The 18,058-nt window shown below is 37.6% G+C and overlaps 1 long non-coding RNA gene across 9 annotated transcripts in view; it reads right to left on the bottom strand.

The window, feature by feature from the left end:
* LOC107183195 overlaps positions 1-13,326 on the bottom strand; it is a 35,346-nt gene extending 22,020 nt beyond the window's left edge. For 7 of the 9 annotated variants that reach the window (XR_001513977.1, XR_001513982.1, XR_001513981.1 and 4 more), the window contains exon 1: positions 8,479-8,490. This is a non-coding gene — a long non-coding RNA (uncharacterized LOC107183195). Of the gene's footprint in view, positions 1-2,614; positions 2,629-8,478; positions 8,491-13,312 lie in introns of those variants that run through there. The other 2 variants (XR_001513978.1, XR_001513979.1) reach the window with 2 other exon arrangements.
* Between the last annotated feature and the right edge of the window lie 4,732 nt (positions 13,327-18,058).

Below are 18,058 nucleotides of genomic sequence, written 5' to 3'. Positions count from 1 at the left end.
ATCCTGGGGAAATAGATTGCACAAAGAAGAGATACATGCCCAGTAAGGTCTGAATGACATGGTAAAGATGCTTGTCTGTCAGTCACATCTGGGAACAGGGCATTGGCCAAAATAGGAGTAGCCACAATGCAAGGGTGCAAAATCCAAGATACATAAGCTCCTGAGCAAAGGGAGTTCCCTCTCTTGGCCCCTTTGCCCTCTTGGACCTCTTGTTGTAGGGGGCATGCTCCCCTGCATTCGCCCACTAGGTTCATGGCCACGTGGACCCCACATAATGGATTACAACTAGCCTGATGCTCGGCCAGACTGAGCTCCACCATGGAAGGGAAACTCTGGACACTGGCTTTGCTTTTAACTTTGCTGAATCCCCAACAGCACATTTTCCAGAACTGGATTAAGGGAAAGGGGACTTTAGAAACCGAGGAATATCATTTCACACAAATAAAAACCACTCATTTTCTTGTGCGATTCTTAGAAAATTCTTTTTCTCAAGATAAAAGAACCCTACTTCCACTAGCCAAGGAGAAGGGCAGTCCACATGATTCTCCAATGCTAAGGTGTTTTTATGGTTACTTCCATTATTAATAATTACAAGGCTGCAAATTGAGGAGGTTCAAGGCTAGATGGACTAGTGGGTGTCTCCTTGGAGGATAAAGTTAAAACCTGGAGCATAGGTAAGTTTGCTTGGTAATGTGGCCAAATAAAGAAGAGCTTTGGGCTCATTTGTGTCCAAACAAGTTCAAGAAAGAACAAATGTGGAAATCTCAATGGGAGGTTTAGATTTATTTAGCTGGATAAAGGTTTTGTTTTCCTTGTAATAGAAACTGAATTTTATGCCAATCAAATGCAATATTTAGACATAATGGACAACCCAATATATTTCAACTTTTTAAGTATTGTTCCTGCCACAAAAATAGGAACACACACATAAAGAAAAAAATAGATGGTCAATGGTGTCATGGTATGCAAAACAATGGTTTCACCATACTTTTCTATCACTCATTGTGAAACTAAAATGGTGATTTTTATTGAAGGCTTCATCTTTTTTTGAAGGGATCAGACAGGTTTTTATGAGATACATTTTTGTGCAATACAATAGTTTCTGATTAGAGAAAATTACTGTTGATTTGCCTAGTGAAAGAGTAAAGGGAGTTGATTATCCTCAGCTTGGTAAGTAAATTAAAGCAGCTAAATGCTACAGAGACTGAGATAATGGCTTGGGTGAATTAGGGCTAAGAAAATCAATAGTCATAACTTTCTTGTTGGTAACAAGATTTAATTTAAACCTTACAGCAGAACAAAGTTGTTTTGAATGACATTCCTTAAGGAAATAGATTTCTTCCTGATAGACAGTTAGTTTCAAACTTGTCCTTCCTTATTATTTAACACTCATAAACCAATATAGTGGTGCCTATTTTAATTTACAGTTTTAAAGTACGCTATCAATTTATACAAATGAGTTCACTGAAGTGTTACCTAGAAATTGTGCAGCACACTTTCTAAAACATACAAATTATTTTTCAGTTTGTAATATAGTCAGTAATGACCATGTGTTACCTTTAGAATGGAAATGGAAATAAATAGCATTATTGATTTGACAAAATCAATATGTGACAATTCAAAACTACAGTAGCATCTAAAGGAATTAGTTATTCTCTAACAAGTCAAAGAACTACAATGCTGATGGGAAGATACTACACATTTAAGAAAAAAAATTCTAGGGATGTTTTACATGCCAAATAGGACGTTATCAGGAAAATAACATAGATTGTAAGATATTTGACTTGTTTTGAAAACTCCTAACTATTCCTTAATTTAGCTTGTCCCATACAGAGTTGTGTTGTTGTTTTTTTTATCAAAGTCATATGCATGTATGTGTACTGAAATGTGAGATTATCTCTTTCACCAAGAGCTCAGCATTCTGCTCCACTTAGCAGCCCTAAGGGTTTGTAGAAGTCAGATGTGTCAAGCCAGACCTGAATGTCATAATTGACAAAGTGTATGTCAGCAGTTAATGGCCTTGATAGCAGATAGGAGCAGAGCATAAAGGAAGAGAATGTAGAGGAAGAAAATCAAATTGCAGAGCATTATTAAAACAGAAAACCCTATCCGACTTGTATTAGTATATATGTATTTACCAACACATCTCAAATGCTCAGATACAATGTATTTCCTTTTCAGTTTAGGATTTTGTCATCTTTACACAGTTATGGAGGCCTTGTTTTTCCCATGTCACTCTTAACATCTGAATAGAATGCAAGCCTCTTAAAATCAGGGAAGTCCTTACTTATTCTTCCTTATAACCTTGGCATTAATAAAGGTGCTTGTATAATTAATATCAGTTGAATTGATGCTTATATAAATACTTGGAGAATTTTTAAAAACTAACGGATTATGTTTCTCCTGGTTGGGGAAATATCCTAATTTGCTAGGTTCCACTAACATTGCAATTTATCTCTCAGTCCCCATAGGCTAAATAATATCAAAAGAAAAATTACCAAATAGAACTAGATGAGTTAAGTAAAAATGAACAAGGAAAACAATCTAGACAGCCAGTAATTTATATATATCTTTCTTATAAACAGTCCACCTCCAGAGCTTGTGTAGAGTTCACCCCCAAACCTCTGGAGGTGTGTTGGAATGTCTTGATGCTGTAAAGGAAAAAGTGCCTTGGACACTTTTTAAAAACAGCATGGAATCCTACATAATAAAAGGCTAATATGCAAATAGACCTAACAGCGGAACAACTGAACAACCGGCCACTATGATGTGCACTGACTACTAGGGGGCGCATGTGAAACATGGCAGGCATTGGCCAAGGTGGGATGGTGGAGCAGGTGAGCAGGGGGACCAGACTAAGGCGGGGCACCAGTTGCCGTCATCAGGGTGAGCCTCTGGTGGTTACTGGAAATTATTTGCTGCCCAGTGCTCTCACCTGCTGCTGACACGTCAGCACGTGGGAGGGGCGGCTGTGGGAGTGGGGCTGCCAGCAGATGGGGGACCAGGGGCTACAGTGGGAGGGACCAGCCAGGGGTGTGGAGGATGGGCCGAGACCTGCCCCTGTGCCCTCCTCAGCCTCCTAGCCCACAGTTCCTTTCAAGGTGCACAATTTCATGCACTGGGCCCCTAGTATTTTATATAAAATAATTGCAATAGAGATCAACAGAACTGTAATAGGAGAGAGATTGAACTCAATTCCACTGAAACATAATACCTTTGTTTTTAAACACTAGGGAGAGTGGTGAACTAGGTGAAAAGTAGAGGACAGGACATTGGGGAGGAGGTTGGTCAAAGTGACTAAGCCATCTGGGGTTGGTAATTGGCACCTATCAAAATTAGGTTCCTGCCCTCCCCCAGGGACAGGAAAATAGGGGCCCTATCTTTCTTGATGGCTACATTTCAAAGGGGGGGCGGCTACCAGGAACTCCAGAAAGACAGTCCTGGATCCTAAAACTATCAGGATCTAGGGAGAATATTTACATCTCAATGAGGCAGAGAAAGAATTTACCATCAAAAGTTTCCTTAGTAAATGTGCCTAAAAAAGGGTCAGAGGCCTATAGCCAAAAAGAAGTATGTCTACAATTCAGTGATACTAAGGGGAATATCAGGCCTGTCTTGGTCAATGCATTTGGGGAGATGTTTGAATCAGAATTATGACATTGAAGAACAGCTGGGAAATTCAGAAATTATTTCTTGATAAGAACATGCTCCCCAATTGTCCCCATGTACAAAAATGGGTTCCTCTAAGTTGCCTCAAATTCTTCATTTTGCCTTCTTATGTTTACTGGACTTATGTCAATAAAAATTCATTTGAATTATCAAGCATTCCTTTAAAATCCAAGTATTTTCAAAAATCAGTTATTCAAGAAAAGTGAAGAGTACTTTACCAATATGAACAGAAAATTTTAAATCAGTTTTTAAAAAGAATTGGTTGGAGGCAATATAGAGACTCCAGAGCAGAGCCGTGTTCAGGTTCAGACTTGCCCCTCTATTATTTGCTAAACTAGAGGCCCAGTGTACGAATTTGTGCACAGGTGAGGTCCCTCAGCCTGGCCAGAAATTGGAGCCGATCAGGGCCGATCGGGTCAGCTGGCCAGGGAGAGGGACTGTGGGAGGTTGGCTGGCTGTGGAAGGTTGGCTGTGGAAGCGCACTGACCACCATGGGGAAGCTCCTGCATTGAGCGTTTGCCCCTGGTGGTCAGTGCACATCATAGCTACCAGCCAGTCATCCGGTCATTTGGTCATAAAAGTTGTTTAGGCTTTTATATATATATATATATACTATAGGCCCAGTGCACAAAATTTGTGCATGGGGATGGGGTCCCTCAGCCTGGCCTGTACCCGCTCACAATCTGGGGCCCCTCAGGAGATGTCTGACTGCCAGTTTAGGCCCAATCCCTAAACTGGCAGTCAGACATCTCTCTCACAATCTGGAACCACTGGCTCCTAACCACTCTGCATGCCTGCCTGATAGCTCCTAATTCCTCTGTCTGCCAGACTCATTGACCCTAACCACTCTGTCTGCCAGCCTGATCACCCCTAACTGCTCACCTGCCTGCCTGATCACCCCTAACCACTCTGCCTGCCTGATCATTCCTAACGGCCTCTACCATGGCTCCCACCCACCATGGCGGCCACCTCTGCCTTGCCCCCACCTCCATAGCTTCGTCTGGAAGGATGTCCAGAATGATGTCCAGAAGGTTGTTCAGCTTTCCAGACTAATTAGCATATTACACTTTTATTATTATAGATAGGTGACCTGGTGCAAGTTATTCACACTATATTCTTTGTTTCTCCATCTGTAGGAAACATACATAGGGCTACTGGGATGTTTAAGTATATTAACATTATTAAATGCTTAGAAATGTACCTGAAAGAGAATTGTTAGCTATTTCTGTTAGTCTTCAAGAAATGGAAGACATTTTAAAGTATCTTCGTAAAACTAGATAAATAAAAACTTTTCAGGTGTGTTTCAAGTTGAATTCTGGTTGAGAATGATTTGTCGTTTTCAATTTGCTCTTTGGAAGCAGGTCCTACTTTTTCTGTCATAAATTCTCTAAACTTTTCCAATCAGAAAAAAATTCTTACTGAACTAAATTGGTCATATTCTTTCTGACATTGATATTAAATTTGTTGGTGCTTTACCAACCAATTAACCAAAAAATAAACTTCCCACAGAACAATACTTCTCACATAAGCTGTAAATATAATTTTGTAATTATAAAATAAGATGTATTTGTGACCATATAAACTTTAAACAATTTATGGTTAAGAAGGAAGGCTGTCTTCTTGTATTACCCTTCCTAGAAGGTGAAGTAATAATTTATTTTCAGGCAAATAAATAATGTAACACAGAAACACAATTCATTATTGTAAACAGTACAAATAATTACAATTTAAAATTACATAGTAAGCTGTTGCAGGATATAAGAAAAAGATAGACTATATAATGAAAGTATTGTTAAAAATTTTCTAAGTTGTACAAGTAAATGGAATTACATACCATAATGTGCAGATAATAATTGAATATGTTCTTTGTTAAATACTTTATGGGAGCTTAACTTGCTTGACAAATAACATTTTATATTGAGAAAGTCTACATTTGTATTTTTACTTTGACTTATTAATAAGATAATTTTTTTCTAAAACACTATTAAAGTTAACAATAGTATGATAAAACAACTGTTGGTTTTATCTTATTTTATTTATTTATATTTTGCTAAGTAACAAATACAAACAAGTTTTCATTTTCATTGTGGATGTGTATTTTGTCTTATTTTGTTTTGAGCAACACTTTTCTTTTTCTGCATCTGAAACATTATCAACTTACAATTATAGGTCAGCAACAGTTTCTATTTTGGGGTTTAGAGAACCTAAAAAAGGTATGTTCATCATGGTAGTTATGACAATAATAATTTACACTAATAAAAGAGAAACATGCAAATTGGTGTCACTCTGCTACACCCACTAGCCAATCAGAGCGACTTCGCAAATTAACCCAACAAAGATGGCCGATAATTTGCATACGCAGGCACGGAGTGAAGACTGACGACTAAATAGGCTTGGCTTCTCCACTGCAGCCACAGCAGAGAAGCCAAGCCTCGCTGTGGCCAGATCAAAGGTCCCGGGTGCCAGCAGCCAGGGGAAGGAAAACCTTCTAGTATAATAATAACACCTAATGTTTGCATAGTACATTATGGTTTTCAAAAGTATGTTGATATCCACTAACTCATACATCCATCCACAGTACTGTGAGACTGGTATTAATATGACCCTAATTTAGTTGGAAAAAGCAACAACAAATAAACACTTGAGGCTCTAAATGTAAGTGATTTCCTAAGATCAGGAAAACACTAACAGATTCTCATAAAAATTTGATCCTAAATCCTTAAGTAGTTTGTCTTCTCTGAAGGCAAATAAATTAAAATAACATGTCTAACACAAGATTTCTCTCTCTGGGAATATTCTACAAATCCAGAAGATGTTTGTCCTCCCAAACACTCAAATACACTAGTGAAAATATTAAATATGTCCAATTAAAGTATAGTCTGAGAGTAAAAAAAACAAAGAATAAAGGAAATCTCCAGAGACCACAAACAAAGCAACAGAAATTAATGAAAACAGAAGCACCTGAAGGCATTTACTAATACTTGGTAACAAAGAGCTTCTATTATAAAAAGCTAGTAGAGACTCTGAACAAATCCCTAATGTGTATACCTCTGAAGAGGTTTACCCTTGGTAAAAAAAAAAAAAAAAAAAAAAAAAAGTACACTAGAAAAAAGAAAACAACTTCTGTGAAAGGAGATAGCAACAAAATATGTTGATCCCTGCTTTGGTTATGAGTAGAGTGACACAGACTGTTGGCCCCTGAGAATTCCTATCCAAAAGTTAGAACACATGCAGGAATGTCATTTAAAGGCTTACCAACCACATCCTGAATTAATTTAAATCACCTATCATGAATAGGGTAAGCAACCTTGTACCTGGAAAAAGGCAATCTTCTCATTCGAGGCCTCATACGATTACCACATGGAATACCACTCCCCCCAAAAAAATCCTCTTAACCATTAAATTTATAAAAATAGAGACACACTATAAGACAGAGTTAATAAAATAACCAACACATACTTTTAAACACTTCAGATATTATAATTAAAAAAACAAGCTATAGAATTTATTATGTTTAATATTTTAAAATATATAAATAAGAAAATCAACAAAGTGAACAGCTAATGGGAGATGACCCAAAATAATGAATTAGAAAATAAAAATATAGAACACACAAACAAAGATTATAATGATTTAAAAAAAATACATGCAATTGCTCTAACTGGTTTGGCTCAGTGGATAGAGCATCGGCCTGCAGACTGAAAGGTCCCAGGTTCAATACTAGTCAAGGGCATGTACCTTGGTTGCGGGCACATCTCCAGTAGAGAGTGTGCAGGAGGCAGCTGATCAATGTTTTTCATCGATGTTTCTAACTCTCTATCCCTTTCCATTTCTCTCTGTAAAAAGTCAATAAAATATATTTTAAAAAATGCATGCAATGGATGAATTAATAAGAGTGGATTAATGAATTAGAAAAAAATGTTACAGAAATTACCAGAAAGCCAGAGAGGAAGGAAGGGGAGCAGCGATAAAGTGAGATAGAGACACAATGAAAGATGAAGTAAAAGACACAGAGGACCCTGAGAAGTCTAAAGAATATTTAATTGGACTTTCCAAAGACAAAAGAGTAGAATGAGGAAGAGGTATTTCAAAAAGATGATGACTGGAATTTTCCAGGAATTAATAAAAGAAATACAAATCTGCAGAATCAGAATGCACAATAAGTCCCATTCAGGGTAAGTAAAATTAAATCCACAGTATTTTCAAAGGGCTGATGAAAATACAAGGAAACACATAATTAAATGTATAATGAAACAATCTTTTAAAAAAGAATATAAATTGCAAGAATTTGACCAACAACAGACCTCTCATGGATGAAACAGCTAAAGGATATATCTGAAAGAGAAAAATTTTATACCAGAACAAAGATCTGAGATAGAAGACAAACATGATATGAATAGAACATGACCAGTGTGAACATTGATCTAAGTATTTATAAAATTGTGTAAAATAAACATAAAACTTCTATTTTCAGTAGCACTGGATATCCTGACACTCCAACTAAAAACTATTGAAAATGCCAAAAAAAAAAAAAAGGTTTTATAAACTTTAAAATACATCACTGAACTGGAAAGGATCTCAGAGGGGAAAAAAAATGTGAAGAGGGAATATAGACTCTTGAGAAGAGTCTATCAAACCAAGACCTATGTTTGCATGTCTCCAGAGCTAAGTTTTTGCATTTTTAAAGGGTTAAAAAAATCAAATAACAAACAAACAAAGAGTGTAAAGAAAGTGTATGGCCGGTAAGTATGTAGCCTGAAAATCCTAAATTATTTACTATGTGTTTGTTTACAGAAAAAGTTTGCCAACCCCAGAACATAAGCGGAGCCCTAAATTTGGCTTTCACTTTAAAGACAGTTGCCCAAATTGATACCCAGGACTTGATTTTTCATGGCCTTTCAGAACCTAGGAGGAAGGAAAGTCCAGAATCTACCCAAATAGTAAAATCTTTTAGGAAAACACCCACTACAAAAGATTATGTTATCAGAATAAGGGAGTTCTAGGAATGTGCATACATACACAGAATGGTACCCCCAAAAAAATCTACCTTGAAAACTGTCACTGACTAAATAAAGTTGGAAGAAATCGCCCTCTACCACAAGAATTTGCAATATTAAGTTGGCTCTCATGTAAGTTTGTAGCCTAAATCCATAGAACCTGAGAGACCTGAAAAATCACAGTGAGAAATTAGTGTGAAGTGGCTCTGGTTAGGAAGGAATATTTTCAAATGCCCAGCGGAAGCAAACAAAAATCTACTTTACAAGGACACCTTTTAATTCAAGAGTCAGAGAATTCTCACTGATAAATTTCCAAGAAATAAGAAAATCTAATCGCAATTTTTTTAAAAAATCATAAAAACACTCTGGCTTAATGAGATTGCATCAGACTCATAAAGGCTTAAAATACTGATTTTATCAAACAATATAAAATAAGTATGGGTACTCCACTCTCTAAAAATCAATGGAAAAATATCCTAGGATGAGGATTAACTAAAAAAATAATAGTAAAGTATGGGTACTGCCTGGCCATTGTGGCTCAGTAGTTGAACATCGACCTATGACCCAGGAGGTCACAGTTTGATTCCTGTTCAGGGCACATGCCCAAGTTGCAGGCGTGACCCCAGTGGGGGATATACAGGAAGCAGATGATCAATGATTCTTTGTCATCATTAATGTTTCTATTTTTCCCTCTCTCCCTCTCTCTTCCTCTCTGAAATCAATAAAAAATATATTCAAAAAATAAAATAAATAAGGGTACTATGTTCAATAAGTAAAAATGTGAGAAATATGATATTGAGTGAGGAACTATAAAAGTTGGCCCACCGCAGCAGTCACTAATTGCTGGAGAGCATCTCACATATAGGCATGGGTTAATGAACTCCATCCCACCTCCAGAATCTAGAGCTTTTGGTGTCCTGGGGGCTTCCCGCTTCCCCTGGGTTACTGACCTGTCACTCAATCAGGGCCTCAGCATTCACACCTGTGTGACCCCTTCCTCAGCACCCATGATGGACAGGAGGCGCTGGCACCCAGTTCCTCCTAGTGTGTGTGAAGCTTTTGTTCCCAAATGATATTACCTGCATATCTCCTGCCTCTTTCTAGAAAAATCATTAGATATTCTAGGCCATCTAATCTTAAGATGGTTGAGTACCTAGTGAGGTCTCTGTGTGTTATCCAGTAGTTACTGCAGTGGTGGTGGTGGGTGGGGAAAGCTCTACTTCTCATCACAGCCCCCAAATCATGGCCAGTCTTGAAACAAATGATATGAGGGTTGTTCTAAGGATCTATGGACACAAAAATCATTGCCCCCCACCCTTTTTTTGCAGAAAAAAGGGGAAAGATTTTAGATATAAACAAGCAGGAAGGGATTTAGTATAAGAAATTAAGGATAAAAACAAAATCTATACTTTTTTTACCCTAGAATATACAAAATTGGATAAGGAATTAAAAAAAAACCTGTTTTGAGATTTCTATAGATGGATTGAGCTACACAATTAAACCTGTTTCTAGCAGGGTGCTGCCCAAAGACGCTATATCCCCAAAGCACATGGTCTCAACATTTCCCATGGGTCCCTTCCCTGCATTTCCCATAAGATGCTCCCATAAGCAGATCACAAACTTGGGTATATTTAAAGGCCTATAGAAAAAGAAGAGACATGATTTCATTTTTTTCCATCCCCAGATGAAAGTTCTTTTTTAGCTCTTTACCCAGCATTTTATATACTGAGTTATTTATAAGCGTGGCATTCACTTCTTCTATAAAAGGAAAATGTACAGCTAATCTATACTAATAAAAGGGTAATATGCTAATTAGGATGGATGTCTTCTGGACAACCATCTGGATGTCCTTCCGGACAAAGCCACAGTGGCTGACCGAGGCTCCGGCAAGCCACGGATGGCAGCTGCCACTGGGAGGGCCAGCCTGAGGCTCTGACAGCCATGGTGGCTGCCAGTGTCAGCAGCAGTGGGATGATGGGGGCAGTGCCTTCCCCTGATTGGCCAGGTCATCTCTGGCAGAGGGAGGCCAGACTGCAGCTTAGGCTGGAGGCTGAGACAGGCAGTTAGGGGTGATCAGGCCAGCAGGGGGGCAAGGTAGGGGTGATCAGGCTGGGAGGGGGGCAGTTAGGGGAAATCAGGCCAGCAGTCAGGCAGAGGCAGTTAGGTAAGATCAGGCAGGCAGGTAGAAGGGTTAGGGGCAATCAGGCAGGCAGGTAGGCGAGTGGTTAGGATCCAACAGTCCTGGATTGTGAGAGGGATGTCCATCTTTAGGATTGGGCCTAAACTGGCAGTCAGACATCCCCCAGGGTCCCAGATTAGAGAGGGTGCAGGCTGGGCTGAGGGACACCTGCCTCCATGCACAAATTTCGTGCATTGGACCTCTAGTAGATATATAACATAGTAGATAACAACCACAAATTTATATAATCAAATAATCATATGATTAAGAATTTTGCCCTCTGAGAAAAGCAACCAAAACGGAAGCCTTAAATGTTGTTTTCCTCTTCTAAATTTTATATTTTAAATAATAATAAGTGTTTCTGAATGCCAAGAAATGGATGCCTCTATAATTGATGAGAAAGGATTACCTTTCACATTGTATTGTCAGAGCTGCTTATGCTAATTTTCAATAATTTGGGAAGTATAGCTAATACAGTGTTCTAAATCTAAATACCATCTTTGTTCATACTTATTTTTCCTCTCTATGTTTTGACAATGACACTTATTTTATCACAGAAATCATTCAGCAATGCAATGCCTTAAATATCACATTACAATAAGCTTTTTATTGCTGTTTTCCTTCTTTTATTCTTAACACAAATTCCCAACTAGATATCTATGGCAGCAAAGTCATTACCTGAGGAAAATTAAACCCAGCAAAGAGACCGTTTGGATGTAAAGAAGTCAAATAATGAAGCACTTTTCACTCCACTTAGATGCGTCAGGAACATACCATGTGCCAGTCCTTGTAATAAGTGATGGTAATAATAGGAAGGGCCAGGCTCCTTTCTTTTTCTTCAAGAAAATGGTAGTCTAGCAGAGTCACTAGCGGATAAATTACTGAAATAGTAATTCAAGTAGGTAGTCTTTCATTGCAACACACAGAGGAATGGTACAAAACTCGGGCTTCCAATCTTGAAAAACAGGTAGAAATAATGACATCCTGGTTCAAGATGTTAGTGGTCTCCATGGGGGATGAGTAACTTCAAGCCTCCTAGGGAAAACCTGGAGAGGCTATTATTCAGTGCAACTTCATTGTGAGTTGCACCCAGGATTTGGTCTTAACTCACTCCCCATGACATGAGCTTAAGTGTTTATAGATCCAGCCATAATCACTTCAGGTATAAGCTTAGTCACAGTAGAAAATCCAATTCAACTATTAGCTCCCTTGCACAAGTATCATCTCTGTCTCCCACAGTGGATAAAGGACAGAGAATACGTTATCTTGCTTTCTTTTATTTCTGCCAAGACTGCATTATTGAAACTCTACTCCTCACTTGTTCCCTCTTGTATACTTATGTGAATAAAAATTATTCAGGCAAACAAGGTTGGGAAGGGCATTGGTGTTATTTTGGGTCTTCTAAGAAGCAGATGCCAAGATGGAGTTAAAAATGCAAGAAATTAATAAAATGTAATGCCCGTAAAAGATAAAGAGAAGGAATAGGCAGGGAGAACTTTCAGACCATGATGCTAGTCTGACACCTGTGAGTCACCCTTTAGAATCCAAGCTCTCATAAGGCAAGAAATAGTGCCTGACAGAGTTTCAATAAATGCTAGCTTCATCACTCAATAAATTAGTGTTATGTGTTAGAGAATGTGTAAGACAGAAGTAAACACCCAAACAAATTAATAAATATTCATGCTATCACAGTAGTTGGGGACCTGGCTGGACAAAATTTATAGAATAAGTTTCTTCTGGAAGCAAGGCCTTCCAGGTGGGACTAAAGGGAGGTTAAAGGTATGTCTCTACCATCACTGGGGCTCCTCGGAAGCAATGGTTGGTCATTTGATGTGTGCACAATGTGAATGAAAAATTTCATCGTATGATAGAATCACTAAGGTAGGAGAAAGAATAAGAATGCTGAAAAACTAAGGGAGAAGACTCAATCTAGTGTTCCAGTTAGTTAGTGCTATGTGTCAAACAACCCCAAACTCAGTATATAAAAAACCACCCTTTTTATTATGTTCATGGATTCTGTGAGTCAGGGATTCAGACAGAACAAAATGGCAACATCTTGTTTTTGATCCATGATATCTAGCCCTTCAGTTGGGCATGATTAGGGCCAAGCTGGAGTTAGAATCCCTGTGGATTAGCCTCCGTAATTTATGATGTTCTTTTCAAGATAATTATTTTAGTCTCTATAAATATAGGGTCTATTGTTCATGACTTAACTTCTCATTCTGTTTTTGGATGATAATTTCTTTCACTATTCATGGCTACTTTTAACAGCTGTTTGCCCTTGACATGAACAAACCTTTGGTGGGTTTTTTGTTTGTTTGTTTTGTGTGTGTGGTTTTTTTTTTTTTTCTAAATACCCTTCAGTCAGCAGTGGGAAAGGTTTAACAGATTACCAAGCAGAAGGGCCATCAATAATTGCTGAAGTGTATTAGCATTTTCAACACAACATGTCATTATAGTTCAAAACCCTAAAACTCCTAACTATATTCATTTTTACAAGTAACCTCTATTGATTACATGGTCTTTCTCAGGAAGCTGTGTTATTTTAATGATCTCAAGTCATCTATTATGGCTCTAAATAAAAGAGGAACTATATTTCTGCTTAGGATCCTCTCAAGAATGCATCTGTATTCCTTCTAAAGAACAGACTGTCCAAAAGAAACAATTGTATTTTTGTAGTCAAATTCCATTCTTCTTCTGCCACTTATCTTTTCAGTATGGTTTGGGGATCTAGTTACTTTTAAAACTCGTCCTTGTTAATTTAAACACTGCATCTCCAGCAGTTGGAATATTTAGTTTGGTTGTCTCTATTGGCAGAGCATGAGATATGTGAAGATTCCATTTAGGGAACTAAAAGTTGCTATTACTGTAGGTGCTTTGTGAAAATATGCAAAACTAAAATGTGATTCAATTTATACAAAGTTTGAAAGGATGGGCAAAAACACAAGAGACTTTTTTTTCAGGAGGGATGGAGCAAATGCTCTGCCCTTCCTCTCACTTACAGTCTCCTGTTTTTCTCTGTCTCATTGCCTGTGAGAGAAGCAAGAAATTCTTATTTAGTCCATAATAAATGTTCCTTAATTCATTTTTAATTAATTGCCCTGGCCCTGGCTTCAGAATGAGTGAGTTAAAGAGTGTTGGCTCTAGCCCGTTGGATGTACTGGAATTGGTTGCTCATGATTCATCATGTCTATTAAAATAAGCCTTTAGTGCTGCAATTTCAATCAGACCCATTTATGGAAATTAGTGACTCATATTACCTGGTTGGATTAATGGCACTATTTCCAACAGAAGGAAATTAAGAACTAAAGAAGAATTTGGAAATACCTAAAATATTGTGCATCTAGATTCGAAGTATACAGGAGTATATAGTTGGGACTTAGACAGTCATCCTGAAATGCGAAGTCTTGAAGCCAGTGGCACAGCTTCAGTCTGGGTTCAGGACTTGGACCTTCAACGTTCTCACCTCCACTCTGGTCCTTTATAGCAGAACCAACTTCTGACTGGTCCCTCCCTGCCCCGGCTATTCCACAGTGAAAGGACCTTAACTTTTCTTAGTTTATTTTTTCTTAAGGCCCTCAGAAAAGGTGCAATTACTGTTTTATTGGCTAATTACTCTTTATCAATTACTTTTTCTTAATAAGTTTAATGCATTAGAATTTTTGGTTTGGGTCCAGTCAATGATTACAAACATAACTATTATCATTTTAAAGTGAGTAATTAAATGCTGTCTGAACAATTGCCAGGGATTCCATTACTTTCCAATTGAAGAGAAATCACACTTTTGCTTTAACTGATCCCTAGCTTAGGTGACAAGGCACATCCACAAATAATATTTAGTCACTTCAAGAGCATTTGCTAAATATGGATTTACACCCCTGCATTCTCTAATTCACTAACCAATATTCTCTAACAGGTTTACAATTTTTATTAGTCTTGGAAAAGTGTAGCTTAGAGCAGCATACAGAGACCTAATTTCAAAAAGTGACATTGACTAATAGCATTCACTAAGTTAAGAAACAACAAACCTGGCTTTAATTTTGTGTACTATCTTAGGACAGTGATTATGCTACCAAATTTTTTTAAACCCCTGAGCCAAATAGCATACCAAAACAGAATCTTTCTTAATAACTATAGATATCTAAATATAAGAGCTATTTTTCAGTTTGAAAATTTTCTTGAGAACAAGAAAATCATAAAGTGACCTTAAAGGGTGAATAAAAAATTAGCTAAGGTTACAACTTTAATTGAGTGGTCTAAAGCTTTACAAAACAAACTGTTGCTGGGACTGAATCTCAGTGACTTGAGCCATTCGCGTGGTTAATTCTGAGCGCCACATTACAAAATCTGAAGTCATGTTGAAATAACACAGATTGTTTAAATAAAGCTAGACTATGACCTTTTTTTCTGTCTGAGTATAAAACTTAAGTTTGGAGCACAAATGGTAATCTCATCTTTTAGTTGAATATCATAAAACTTTGGACGAGGAAGAAAGATACAGCAAGTAATCAACCACTGCAAACGTTAATGCTGTTAATGGCTTTTCAGTTCGGGAAGCGCATTATTTCACATCTCAGTTTTCTTGCAACTCAAATTAATACCAACTCCAGCACTCAAAGCATCGTTTACATGCTCTAGCCCCCACTTCCTTCATCTTTCTCCGGAAAAACGCAAGAATCCTCTAATTTATACAGTCTGGAAAAGATGGCTGCCGACCTGTGGGGAGTTCTGTTATGTATTCACAGCCATTTTCCTCATGGCCATAACTCACAGCTGTCACAAGGTAGCACTGTGGATGTTGCTTCACCTTTACACCAGGGCTCCAGGTCCATACAGAAGGGAGATCTCACTTTCTCAGTGGAAAAAATAATATCAACTAAAACTAAATGAGGAAAATAAATATAGTCTTATAATGACTGCTGGGATGATTGGGTGAGTTAAATATCATGATGGGAAATATACTTTCTTAGAAAGAAACAACATTAGGAATGTTGATAGGGTGCCTCTGGTTACCGATACACCTTAGGTTTACATGAAATGTTATTCCTAAGATTGGAAGCCTTAAGAAGTGGACAAAAGGAGGAGAACCCCAAATAGTATCATTTACTTCATGAGAGCTTTCTCTTCTGGGTCTGCTCAGAGTAAAAATTTTGAAACCAGGCAAAAATTACTTCTAAATTCGTCCTAGTTATGACAACTGTTCCCAGTAAGTCTTTTTGCTACTCCCCTAAAGTTATAATAATACCTTCTTTCATTTCTCCTAACTTTCTGTTCACTTTAACGATGGTGGTTTTACATTTTGCTGTTTGTAACAATTGTCCTTAAGAATCCAGGGGAAAAATTTAAAGTGAACAGTTCTTTCTGTGTCACTGCTGCATTTTCAATTTATTTCCATAAGCAAATAATCTAAAATATATTGTTTTGTTCCAAGCAGGTCTTTAAAACCCATTATATTACTCTGGTGTGTTTTTATGAAAACTTAGCTAAAATGGCTTCCTCTTTCAGATCATTACTGCAGTTATATGATGCCACTCTTCATTCCTTGACTTCGTTGTCTGTTTCTATTTCAACTTGTCTGTGTCTTACTTCAATTGTAAATCACCAGAGGGTTTCCTATAGAGTGCAGATTCTTTAGCTGTCTCGCAATATGTTAATCATAATATATTTTCCATGTGGAATTAAAATATAGAAATTCCTTCCTCAAGCTAACCTTTTCTTGGTATTTCTTCTGGCCTGAAAATTAACTTTTTATTCTATATAAACTTTTAAAAGTTTGTGTAAGATATATGTATTTTCTGACAAGTCTAACATACATATACATACATATGTCTTTTCTAACATGTCTTAACCTTTCGTGTTGTTCTTGTTCCAAGGTTCTGATTCCCACTAATATCAACCAAGCAGACTTTTTGCATTGAGTTGAACTATTCCTATTTTTCCTTAAAGTAGTCCATGGAATCCCTAAGATCTTGATTAGATGCTAGGCTCTACACCATGATAAACTGTTCTGTGCAAAGCACTCTGTAAGTCACTCGGACATATGCCATACATTGTAAGCAATGGAAAAGGAAAAATATTAAAATAATTATTCTCAATTCGAGGTTTGAATTCTTACCCACCCACATAAAAGCCATTTCCTTGGCTACATTTTTCTGGGAATGGACACAAAGGGATGTATTACAGTAAATCATTGTGCATAACTTGATTCACAGATGAGAGATTTTCAGTGCTGTTACACTGGGTCAAATATCATCTTTGGCAGACTCTCCAGTTCGAATTCCAAGAATGGCTCAGCTTCCATTTTTCCTTCATAGAGTGCTTTGTCAGAAACTCCTCGTAAGGGAGTCGAATTTTGACTAAGAACTAGGTCAGGTTATATTCTGCTGCAACCCTGGTGATATCTTTCTAGCAGCCACCCAGCAAATATGTAATGAGTGTCATTTAGACAGTCCCTGTTCTAGGTACTAGTATTACAACAGGAGCCAAAACAAAGCAAATCCCCATTCTCAAAAAACTCACTTTCAGGTGATCAACAGAAAAGAAGATAAATAATAAACATATAATATATGTTAGGAGGTGAAGAGTGCTCTGAAGAAAAATAAAGCAAGAGGAGTATGATGGTAAGCATATGTGCAAGTTGTGACGGGGTGGTTAGTGTAGCTTCACTCGGACAGTGACATCTGAGTCAAGATCTGAAATGAAAGAGACAGTCAAGTGAATGTGCAGGTAAAGAGGGTTTCAGACAGAGGGAAGGGCAAGTACAAAGACCTTGAGCTAGGATTCTGCTCAAATGACTGGGCAATAGTAGGGAGGCTGGTGTAGGTGGTGAGCAACAGAAAGGGGAGGGTCAAAGAACAATGTGTAGAGCTATGGGTGATTTGTAGGGATATTAGTTTTTTTTAGTCTCATGATATGGAAACCCATTGTTGGATTTTACTCACATACCTTATGTGATATAATCTAACCTACTCTTAAGCAATGATACTGGTGTGGCTCTGTTAGAAATAGATCAAAAGGAGGCAAAAGAGAAAGCAACAAAACCAGTTGGGGCCATTGAATAACACAGATAAGAAAAGAGGTAGGAAGTAACTCAGGACAATGCATGAGCAGTAAAGGTTAAGAGACAGTGGAATTTTATATATAGATTGAAAGTGGAGTAAAAACTTGTCACATTTTACTGACATATAGAATATGGAATATGACATACTGAGAA

This window comes from Myotis davidii, unplaced genomic scaffold (assembly GCF_000327345.1).
Source record: "Myotis davidii unplaced genomic scaffold, ASM32734v1 scaffold159, whole genome shotgun sequence".
NCBI classification, from domain to species: domain Eukaryota; kingdom Metazoa; phylum Chordata; class Mammalia; order Chiroptera; family Vespertilionidae; genus Myotis; species Myotis davidii.
Note: the sequence above shows the minus strand (reverse complement) of the source record. Positions and strands in the feature narration are given on the sequence as shown.